The sequence below is a fragment of the Epinephelus lanceolatus genome, chromosome 1 (genome assembly GCF_041903045.1).
Source record: "Epinephelus lanceolatus isolate andai-2023 chromosome 1, ASM4190304v1, whole genome shotgun sequence".
NCBI lineage: Eukaryota > Metazoa > Chordata > Actinopteri > Perciformes > Serranidae > Epinephelus > Epinephelus lanceolatus.
The window spans coordinates 4922248-4935034 of record NC_135734.1 but is presented as its reverse complement, the minus strand read 5'-3'; positions in this window follow the sequence as shown (position 1 = coordinate 4935034).

Sequence of the window (12787 nt, the reverse complement as noted above, 5' to 3'; positions counted from 1 at the left end):
TCTCAATTTAAAGGAGCCGCGAAGTGGGCTGGAGCACAGAAATGTGATTTTGTGCATTTGCCCAAATACAGAAACTTTGATGTCTGGACAATGAAAACAGAATAAAAAGTTGAAATAGGTCTGACATTAAACATTAAACACAGACTGTGTTGCGTTCAGATGTTGTCACGGAAATAACAAATTCCAGCATTTGAATACATAACAGCGCAACACAGCAGCATGTCAAGTGGGCCAAACCCGGACCAAATATGAGCAAAGTTTTTTGATTTGTTATCCCCCCCCCCCCCCCCCCCCAAAAAAAAAAGAAGCTGTAAACCTAGGGGAAACACTGTCAGTGGTTTGGGCTCGAGTGTCTACAGTGCGATTAGTTAAACTGGTGGTAAGGAGAGCAAATTAATTGCATTCCCGCTAATAACAAGCGTTCCAGAACACATAAAAATTGTATAAGTACGTGCTCTTGTCCACACTTTTGTATCGATTCAACATGGAAGAAGACCGTGAACAGCATGGGGAATATCATTGGCTGGTGCGGGAGCTGCGGCTGGATGGGGAGAGGTTCCAGCGCTACTTCATGCTAAACATATCAGTTTGACAGCTTGCTGCTTGTTTTGAAGTAGGAACGAATGTGTGGTAGGAACTAAAAGTTTCCGGGGATGTTCTCTGGGTTCTACACAAGCGATGGACATCTACATTCCGATTGGTTGCTAGTCATTTGCAGCTCAAATGCGTCATAGCCAATTTGCATAATGTTAACCAGTCTTCAACTTTCATTTCATCGCTTTTACAGCTCAAAACACCTCTAGTCGCCACATGTCCATTTAAAATGAATTAGACCTGTCACCTTTGCAGCTCTGGCAGCTTTTGGTGTGAACGTACAGTTAGAGTAACAAATGACAGTGCAGACTCAGGAAACCATACCATTCTCATTTTACTTAACTTGACTGCAGCATTTAAAACAGTTGATCTCACTATATTACTCAGCAGACTCAGGAACTGGGTTGGTCTAAGGGGAACTGCTCTTAACTGGTTTGCATCCTAATTGTCAAATAGAGAATTCACAGTCATTGTTGACAACTTCAACAAAGTTGTCAACAATGACAACTGCTTTGATGTCATGTGGTGTCCCACAAGGCTCAGTTCTTGGCCCTTTTTCATTCAGTTTGTACAGTGGCGGCTCCTGCCAAATTTCTCAGGGGGGGCAATTGTTGTGATGATGGCCGAGGCGACCCATTCAATGGGTAAATTTGAATTAATTTGGCTCTACAACGACTGAACAATCCACTGTGGTCATCAACAGACTACTTTTCATCAGTTTGCCCACATAAATGCCTTTGAATGTAAACAGAGACCTATTTTACCATTAATCAAATAAAACTGAGTAAGGTATTCACTGAGTCACTGTCAGTCTTAATGAGAAAACATTTTATTATAGCTAAGTGGAAATTCATTTTGTGTTCTGATTAAATGCAGGCATACCCTACAACTTAATACAATACACATCACATAGTATCACTGCTCTTTTACCTGACCTGAACGTTTTTTTGTTGTTGTTTTTCAGTTTCAGTTATATAGCCTATTGGGGGGCATTTTGGGCAGTGGGGGGGCACGTGTCCCCCTCAATGTATATGGTGACTACGGCCCTGTCAGCATGCATAATTAGGCTGCAGTTGTCTGGGTGCGCAAAGGTGAAGTGGCTGGTCATGTCATACAAAGTTTGATGGAGTGTCAGCTGGACAATATGGAGATATTTGCATCTTGAAAGCCGGACAACAAATGTGGATAGACAGGGAGAAACACACGCATGCCTAAGACGTGGTAAGATAAGATATTCCTCACTATATGAAGTGACTGATAACAAGATCTGTATAATGGTTTGTAAAGAAATTCGTCAGGTTTTTATTTTGTAGACAATTGAAATGGATTTATAGTGTGATGGGATGACAGCACAATGATGTGTGATCACTGGAAAGCTCTGCTCCTGCGCTCTGGTTCCGCTGTTTCACGTGATGTGTGGCTTCTCGCTAATGGTCGCGGAGAATATCCATAGAGAAGAACGGGTGTGAACTTGGGCGCACTATGCGTCGTTACTTTATAACCTACAGTACAGGCCAAAAGTTTGGACACACCTTCTCATTCAATGCGTTTTCTTTATTTTCATGACTATTTACATTGTAGATTCTCACTGAAGGCATCAAAACTATGAATGAACACATGTGGAGTTATGTACTTAACAAAAAAAGGTGAAATAACTGAAAACATGTTTTATATTCTAGTTTCTTCAAAATAGCCACCCTTTGCTCTGATTACTGCTTTGCACACTCTTGGCATTCTCTCCATGAGCTTCAAGAGGTAGTCACCTGAAATGGTTTCCACTTCACAGGTGTGCCTTATCAGGGTTAATTAGTGGAATTTCTTGCTTTATCAATGGGGTTGGGACCATCAGTTGTGTTGTGCAGAAGTCAGGTTAATACACAGCCGACAGCCCTATTGGGCAACTGTTAAAATTCATATTATGGCAAGAACCAATCAGCTAACTAAAGAAAAACCAGTGGCCATCATTACTTTAAGAAATGAAGGTCAGTCAGTCCGGAAAATTGCAAAAACTTTAAATGTGTCCCCAAGTGGAGTCGCAAAAACCACCAAGCCCTACAACGAAACTGGCACACATGAGGACCGACCCAGGAAAGGAAGACCAAGAGTCACCTCTGCTTCTGAGGATAAGTTCATCCGATTCACCAGCCTCAGAAATCGCAAGTCAACAGCAGCTCAGATCAGAAACCAGATGAATGCCACACAGAGTTCTAGCAGCAGACCCATCTCTAGAACAACTGTTAAGAGGAGACTGCGCCAATCAGGCCTTCATGGTCAAATAGCTGCTAGGAAACCACTGCTAAGGAGAGGCAACAAGCAGAAGAGATTTGTTTGGGCCAAGAAACACAAGGAATGGACATCAGACCAGTGGAAATCTGTGCTTTGGTCTGACGAGTCCAAATTTGAGATCTTTGGTTCCAACCACCGTGTCTTTGTGAGACGCAGAAAAGGTGAACGGATGGATTCCACATGCCTGGTTCCCACTGTGAAGCATGGAGGAGGAGGTATGATGGTGTGGGGGTGTTTTGCTGGTGACACTGTTGGGGATTTATTCAAAATTGAAGGCACACTGAACCAGCATGGCTACCACAGCATCCTGCAGCGACATGCCATCACATCCGGTTTGCGTTTAGTTGGACGATCATTTATTTTTCAACAGGACAATGACCCCAAACACACCTCCAGGCTGTGTAAGGGCTATTTGACCAAGAAGGAGAGTGATGGAGTGCTGTGGCAGATGACCTGGCCTCCACAGTCACCAGACCTGAACCCAGTCGAGATGGTTTGGGGTGAGCTGGACCGCAGAGTGAAGGCAAAGGGGCCAACAAGTGCTAAACACCTCTGGGAACTCCTTCAAGACTGTTGGAAAACCATTTCAGGTGACTACCTCTTGAAGCTCATGGAGAGAATGCCAAGAGTGTGCAAAGCAGTAATCAGAGCAAAGGGTGGCTATTTTGAAGAAACTAGAATATAAAACATGTTTTCAGTTATTTCACCTTTTTTTGTTAAGTACATAACTCCACATGTGTTCATTCATAGTTTTGATGCCTTCAGTGAGAATCTACAATGTAAATAGTCATGAAAATAAAGACAACGCATTGAATGAGAAGGTGTGTCCAAACTTTTGGCCTGTACTGTATATGGTTAAAAAGCCTCTTGGATCAGCTGGAAACTTTAGCCATGTTGATCTTGGATGTGACCGCTGCGCAGTAGTGTTGTGACGTTCACGAATGAACCGATTCTATCGAACGGCTCGTTAACATGAACGATGGGAACCGAGTCGCAGCTGGGAACCGTTCTTTTTTTTTTTTTTTTTTTTTTTTTTAATATCACTGTGTGCTCCTCCTTTGCTCCTCCCCTGAGCAAAATTCATTGTAGCCTGCTTTGTTTTTTAATGTTTATTTGTAAGTGTTAAGGTCACGGTGTTGCATGAATAACAAGTCATGGTAGCTTTACACACATACAAACAGTTTGTATAAAGGGTAAATCCAAAATAGTGATGTCACTGTCAAAGCAGAGTGATATGGCGCAACCTTGTGGAATATTTACAATGAATCCAGATCAGACTTTAAAATCTAGTCCACACATGTCAAATGAGGTTATAATCAATATTTCAGAATAATTCAAACTCAGATATTGGTGGGATATCTAATTTTGTATTATTTTGTTCCAAATCTTACCCCATCATACCTCCCAGTGATCATTTCCAAGATAAAATGAGTTACCACCAGGCTGGCTTCTTAAAACTTAATAAATATAAAAATCAGTCAAATGAGCCAGTTTTTTGAACGGCTCTTTGAAAGGAACGGCTCACCAAGATCCGGCTCCCCTCAAAGAGCCATAAATCCCATCTCTACTGCGCAGTGGCGCTGCCTCATGTGATGTCGGAATAATCGGAAAAATGAGTTTCCGACCGTAAAGCAATATTTCAGTGGAAACGGTTGACGACGTGTTTTTTTCAACATTTTGAGTGATAAAATGTTTGCTTTGTAATGTCCATGATGTCTCCACATTAGGACTTAAATGCTCATGAACACACAATGAAGTCAGAACGACTTCCCGACATGGGAAATCGGACCATCCGAGGAGCACATGAATGATACTTGGTGGTTTACGTATGACGAAAACACGTTGGGGCAAGCCCTCCCGGAACCCATAGAGATTGCACTGGAGTGCCTGCATTTAGAAAAAAAAAAGCATTTTACATGGAAGTTTATGAGAGTGAGTCGGGGCAATTTCCAGCCAGGCTGATATCGCCCCAAAGGGCCGGAACGTGACTTCACACTGCATCTGATTGGATATTCAGAGGCAGGACGAGCTGTTTCAAGTGAAAATTATCAGAATAATTCATATATTGTGTGTATATATGACAATAATGATAATGATAATCATACATTTATTATCATCATCTTTCTTTTCTTTTGTGGCTCAATGAGGGGCGGCGCCCTATATTGGCCAGCCGCCCCTGAGTTTGTATGTTTTACCCCTTGGCCATGTTATCTGCAATTTCACCTCTGTGCCCTACCACTGTTATGCTGATGATTCTCAGTTGTACATCTCATTTAGACCTGAAAATTATAGCAACCCAGACTCTCTGCACTGCTGCTTTGCTGCCATTAAGGACTGGATGGCCTCCAACTTCCTACAGCTTAACACAGATAAGACAAAAGTCCTGGTTATTGGTCCTAACCACGCCTCCAACAGTGTTACCCCCTGCCTTGGATCACTAACAACTTGCACAAAACACAGCCAGAAATTTGGGAGTTGTCTTTGATCCATACCTAAACTTCAATCAGCACATTAAGGGTGATGTTCAATCCTGTTTTTTACAAATCAGAAATATTGCAAAGATCAAACCAATACTCTCCAAAAACACAGTTGAACAACTTATCAATTCCCTAATTTTTTATAGCCTAGATTACTGTAACTCACTATTTACTTACCTTAACTATGCATCCATCAACCATTTACAATTGGTACAGAATGCGGCAGCACAGCTAGTCGCAAACACTCGACGTAGGGGACATATCACCTCAGTCCTGGCTGAATTACACTGGCTCCCCATTCAGTACAGAATTCAGTTTAAGGTTCTATTAATTACTTTCAAATCCCTACACCGTCTGGCTCAGCCATACATTTCAGAGCTTTTAACCCCCTGCTCCAAGATCCCTCAGATCAGAAAATCAAATGCGATCATGCTTTTAATATGTTGGCACCAAAATCATGGAATAAACTCTCCCTTAACATCAAATCAGCTGACTCAGTTCCACAGTTTAAAAAGTTGTTAAAAACCCATCTGTACAGACTAGCATTTATACAACATTGTATGATTTTTAAGGTGTGTATGTGCACTTATGTATGCATATATACATATGTGTGTATGCTTGTATGTGTGTTTATGGGTATGTGTGCATGTATGTACATATATGAAGCCTTCATGTGTATGCATGCGCACAGACATGTATGTATGGATGTGTGTATGTAAGAGTACACACATGAACATTTTTCACAATGAATCATCTTAATATACTAAAGTTTGTTTTGGAGTTCCACAAGGTTCTGTGCTTGGACCAATTCTATTCACTTCATATATCCTTCCCTTATGTAACATCATTAGAAATCACTCTGTAAATTTCCATTGTTATGCGGATGATACACAATTGTATTCATTGATAAAGCCAGAAGAAATGGATCAATTAACTAAACTTCAAAAATGCCTTAAAGACATAAAATCCTGGATGAGCTCCAATATCCTGATGTTAAATTCAGACAAAACTGAAGTTACTGTTCTTGGCCCCAAACAACTCAGAAACTCTTTATCTGATGATACAGTTTCTCTTGATGGCATTGCTCTGACTTCTAGCACTACTGTAAGAAACCTTGGAGTAACATTTGATCAAGATTTGTCTTTTAACTCCCATTTAAAACAAACCTCACAGACTGATTTTTTCATCTGCATAACATTGCAAAAATTAGGCCTATCCTGACCCGAAAAGATCAGCTATCAAGCACCTCTTCTGTGGAATCATGTGGAATCTTCCTGTTTTGGTCCGGGAGGCAGATACCGTCTCCACATTTAAGACTAGACTTAAGACTTTCCTTTTTTGATAAAGCTCACAGTTAGGGCTGGCTCAAGCTTGTTTTGGACCAACCTCTAGTTAGGCTGACATAGGCCTTGTCTGCTGGGGGACGTCCTATAATACACCGAGCACCTTCTCTCCTTCCAGTGTTTCCCACAGTATTTTGGGAAACTATGGGGGGGGGGGCATTCCTCAGTCCTCAGCTCTAGTTTCGCAGTCTGGGCGAGGCGGGGGCACAGCGCACCTGCGCTTCGCCAACTGGGTGTGGCAAGGCGGATTTTGCAAGTTTGGCACACCGTGCGCGCTGTGTGAGAGAAGGCATGGAGTGGGTTTTACACACATCACACCAATCAAATGAGCCCCTCTCCTCGCCCTTAAATGCGCCGCGCGAAGGCGTAGTGAGAGTTTACTCAATTCGCCATGGCAGAAGAGAGCAGCAGTGTCAGACAGCCAAACTTCTCCCAGGAGGAAACTGATGTTTTGGTCCGGGAGGTCCAAGCTCACAGTGTCCGAATATACGGAACTGCGAGCAGACCTCCACGGGCTGATGATGCAAAGGTAGCCTGGGAGGAGGTCACCACAATTGTAAATCAATGATGCGTTTCTCTCATGCGTGCACTCTCTCTTTCTCTCTCGCAGTCTCACTCTGTTTCTTTTCTTTTGGCTTTTCTAAGATGACAGATGCTGAATATATACTCCCTATCTGATGCTGTGGCTGTTTGTGGTTGGCTGAGAGGGATGTGAACTCATTAGTTTGCAGCTGTATGTTGGGTTTCCATTACGCGTGCCAAACGTGCCAAACGGTGCCATTCCCCTTTGATCTGACATCAGATGTGACGGGACAGTCGATATAGAGATACATTTATGTGCTGATTGCAGATAGTTGCATTGAATAGTGGTTTTTTGGCTATTTATTGCATCGTTAATGTGCCTGATATTCTGGAAACCTGCCTGTGAGGTTTTGGTGAGGTTTTGTGCGCACTGTCCGCACTGTCCGCCGGTCAGCCAAACTTCGGCTTACACCAGCTGCGCTCCGCCTTCTGCTGACAGTAAACCTGGTTTCAGATGGCGAGCTTTTAGCGCACCTTTAGTGAAGCCTTTTGGCACGAAACTGTCACTGCACCAAGCTGGATCTGTCGACACCTCCCCCTGCTGTGCCACCACACCCATCTCAGCGCACCTCGGTCTGCCAAACTACCAAACTGAGCACGCCTCGGGTTGCGCTGCTCGAAACTAGCTCTGCGCGGGGTTCGCCACCCTGCGCCACCCTGCGCTGCACCGGGAAACTAGAGCCCTTTGTCTTATTTCCACCCAGCCGACAGTGGGACTTATATTCATTGTGCCGACAGTGGCTTGGAAAACCGCCCATAACCGTGTCACACGGGGAAGAGGGAAGAGGGAAGGCGGCTGGAGTTCCTTCAACATTTGCGGTTAGATTATAATATTTTTTATTGACAAAAATATAGGCTGCTTCGGCTGATTTTTTTTATGCGCACATGTGCCCCTAAATATTTTTTACAGTTCGCACACACTTATTTTTAGTCGAGTGACGCTTGCACTGTCGAGCGCTGGATCTGACAGCCTGAGCACATCGGCACAAAACGCTACAGCGTTCGAGATATTATTTATATCATGAGAAGTCAATACTTCCGGCAGCCTAAATCTTTTATTTAGAAACTATGGCGGGTCAAATTAAACTATGGCGGGCCGCCATAATTTCGTTAATTAATGGGAAACACTGCCTTCCCTCTCTCTCTCTCTCTCTCTCTCTCTCTCTCATGTCCTGTCACTGCATCTCACTAACTCGGCTCTACTGCATGTCACTAACTCGGCCTCTTCTCCGGAGCCTTTGTGCTCCACTGTCTGGCAGGTTATATCGTACCGCAGCTGTGCCTGGATCATGTGTCATGATTGTGCTGCTGCCGTGGTCCTGCCTGATGCCGCCTACTGCTGCTGTTATTATTAGTCATACTTCTACTGTTATTATACACATATGATTATTATTGTCACATACAATTACTATCATAACATATTGTACCACAATAGCCATAATTATTATTATAATTTTATTACTTAAATTAATGTTGTTGTTGTTGTAAGCTATTGTCATTACTGTCTGCCCTGCATCTCTCTGTCTCTCTCTCTCTCTCTTTCTGTATCATTTTGTCATATAGAATACTATAAATTTATCATGTTGATCTGTTCTGCACGACATCTATTGCACATCTGTCCATCCTGGAAGAGGGATCCCTCCACAGTTGCTCTTCCTGAGGTTTCTACTGCTTTTTTTTTTTCTCCCGTTAAAGGTTTTTTGGGGAGTTTTTCCTTATCCGCTGTGAGGGTCCAAAGGACAGAGGGATGTCGTATGCTGTAAAGCCCTGTGAGGCAAATTGTGATTTGTGATATTGGGCTTTATAAATAAATTTGTATTGAATGTGTTTCTGTGGACATATGTGTATAAGTTTATGTATGAAATTATATTTTATATATATGTATAGTTCTAAAATTGCATTTTCTGTGGATGATATTTTACTTGTTTCACTTTGTAGTTGGTTTAGAAAAGTGCTATAGATATAAACTTTATTATTATAATACACGGTGCGACATATGTACATATATATATATATATATATAGAGAGAGAGAGATAGATATATGTAGATATATATAAGATACAGATAGAGATATAAATGCTAGTAACACCTGATATATATTCAAGTTCTCCTATTTAGCATTTATAAACAGTAAACAAACATAGTGAATGTAGTTGTATGCAGCTTTAAGGACAGTATTTGACAACAATCATTACTTTATAACACCTATGTTTTACTTTATGTCATTTATTGTTTGTTTTTACAGCAGATGGGTTTCCACAGGAGGAGTTATTGTTGTTAATAAATACAGTCATTAACACTTAGATGCTGTAGGGGCAAAAATCGGCACCTGCAAGTGGGCCTGTAGGCACCCGACCTTGTCCTCCACTTGACTTCTCAATTGCCCTTTGATGTAGATCTGGTACCTTGGATTCAGCTAAGTAATACTCAAAGAAACACTGGAGACAGGCAGAGTCCGATGCAAACGAGTTTAATGTGTTCACAAGCTTCAACGCATACAACTCATCGAGTCACACTCCGGAGCAGGACTGAAGTTTAACTTTCTGAGCTGTCCCTTTTATGCTGGTGAAGATTCAAGAGAATCTCCACGTTCTTTCTTTAGCCCTTCCTACCTGAGCCCAAACCTATTGTTGGCTGGCCTTTTTGCCTTTGTCCAGACATGCCCGAACATGCCCAGGCATGTTTTAATGGTGTATCTTTTTCCCCCGGCCTGTAAATCCCCAGACTCTCCCACCATTAGGTTGGAACTCAGGTTTACACTATTTTTAAAAAACATATGGAACTCAGGGACTATTTCTATAAGTCCCTTGTGCCTTCATGCAATATAATCGGTTATGTGTGTTTTTTAGTATGGATACAATGTGAACTCATATTATGAATACTTTGTTATGTATGACAGTGTTTTAACACATATAGATGCATCTCACTCAGTGTTATAAGAACTCATGCATAAGACATGGTTATATGATGGTTATATGGCTTTGTTTCTTGATCAATTTATGCAGTATATCACTTTTACTGGATTAGGGATTAATTCTTACACTACAATGCATCGAGAGAAAGATGCACTGCAACAGTAGTAATGACAATTACTACAACAACAATTATAAGAATATTTAGTAGTAGTATATGTATGTGATAATAATAATCATATGTGTATAGTAACAGTAGAAGTATGGCTAATAATAACAGCAGTAGTAGTAGGAATCAGGCAGGACCATGGCCCACGATCCAGGTGCAACTGCCATTCGTGGGAACCTGCAAGTAAAGCACAAAGGGTGTGGGGGAAAAGTAGAGTTAGTGATATGCAGAACTGAACATGAATGTTAGCAAATGAAAAGAGAGGCTCAGTGTATCATAGGAGGTCCCTTGACAGACAAGGCCTATGTCAGCCTAACTAGGGGCTGGTCCAAGGCAAGCCTGAGCCAGCCCTAACTATAAGCTTTATTAAACAATGCTCTTTTTGTCTTTCTTTCTTATTTGGTTACTGTACCAGACATGCACAATATTATTTGTAATAAGGGTTTCCTTTTTTTTTACCATACAGATGCCTTGTGTATCATATCATTTTGCTCGTGTCTTATCCTTTCAACATTTAGACACCTTACACATGAGGACAGGTGAGATTCAGCCCTTCCCAATGAACACGTAACACTAAAATATAAAATATGCACACTAATATATGCAAACCAGATCTGCTTAGGGCCCCAAAAGTTTAGGGTTGGTCCTTAAAACTTTATTTTAACAGGACTCCTCTACAAAATCCCAACATTAGGTAAGCACCTTTCAGATAAATTTATGTTTATATAAATCAATTTATCAGATTAGCACAGACTACATGCCACACAGTGAACCTGAGGCCTTTGGGGTTCACTAAGGGTCTGGGAATTGGTGCGGCTGCCCACTTTGCCCAGTAATACATCCAGCCTTGATATGGATATTTTTTGTAGTCCAGGAAGGCCAGTCCATGAAAGTTAATTTCAGTGATGATGCTGCAAATATTTTGTGCTTCTTCAGTTTCACCAACAGCACTGAGTTTCACATAAGCTTCTACACTGAAAACAATCCCTTTTCTCTAAAATTAACAGAAAACAAGAGCAGCTACAGTGGTGGATTGGTAAGATCAATAAACTGTAAAGATGTTGGGAGAAGATTCCATAAAATGACAAAAGTGAAAAAATAAATTATATCCAACAAACTCTGCAAAATTCAGCATTGGTACTGTACTATCTGCATTCTTAAGTTGTGGAGAAAGCAGCAGTAAAAAAATCACTGACACATTCATTAATATAACCGCCCTAAGAAAACAATACACTCACATGTCTTGATCTTTTGGGGAACCTCTATCAATTACAAGCCCACTACCACAACATTGAGAGCTTAGAGAGCGACTTTGCAAACAAACAATACACTGATCACGAAGAATATAGTGATGATGCACATCAAATTAAACAGCAGAACCTGGGCTACAAGGCTGTAAAAAGCCTTTTTACATGCCCCAAACACAGCTCAAACAACAACTAAATAAACAACAACAAATCCAACTCCATTCAGCACCGATATCCCGACCCACTCGCTATATTTCGGGCTCTAACTCGACCACACATTATGCAAAACACTTGCCGTTCATCTCAAATGAAAGCTGTTTCCACACATATGCACCAAAGTACTCTACCCCAAAGCATCAGGGAGCTAGAGGCCAGAGAACAACAACAGAAATCTTTTCGCCAAAATATATTGGTAATATTTCTCTTATCTTATTGTTTTTGCCATGAAAAGCTCATTCTGCCGTTAAATCATGCTTCATTCCCACTGACCGACATGTTGTCCGTCATTCAAATGAATCCGGGCGGAAAACTTGCTGGCCGGAGGTTCCAGGGGAAGCATAGCAATGACCACATACAGCAGCCAACATCGCCCCACAACATGTTCTGCTGACTCTGACTCTGTTATAGCATCATTCTATTGGCTCTAACAAATCAAACGAGGTGTCAGTCACTCAAATTGGCCAAGCCGTCACAGAGATACGGGCCTCCAAAGCTCAGAATAGAAAATCAGTTTCAAATGTAGTAGGTGTGTATTGGTCAGTTTGGAGTGGGAAATAGAGGAAAAAACGAAATGGACAGTTGTATGTGTATTTCCTAAACATCATTAGAGATTTACAGAAACAAATAATCAAAGAAATAGGATTGTACATGACAAAAATCACATGCAAACATGGTGCAATTCTGGAGAGCTCACCTGAATTTTCTGTACTAAAACCTCTCTTTTATTGTTCTGCTTCAGTATCAGAATCAACCTTTGCAGAGTTAATGTTCACATATTGTACTATGATTTGATAGAGGTTTAGAGCTGCAGCTGCATCATTCCAAAGGGATACTCATCCTAAAAATGCTTCTTTTCTTAGGCGAACCTCAAAATATTTCATTTGTGTTGTGTGCCATCTTCATTTACTCCTCACATATAACATACTGATATTTAGACATCTTAACAAATCTCACAAG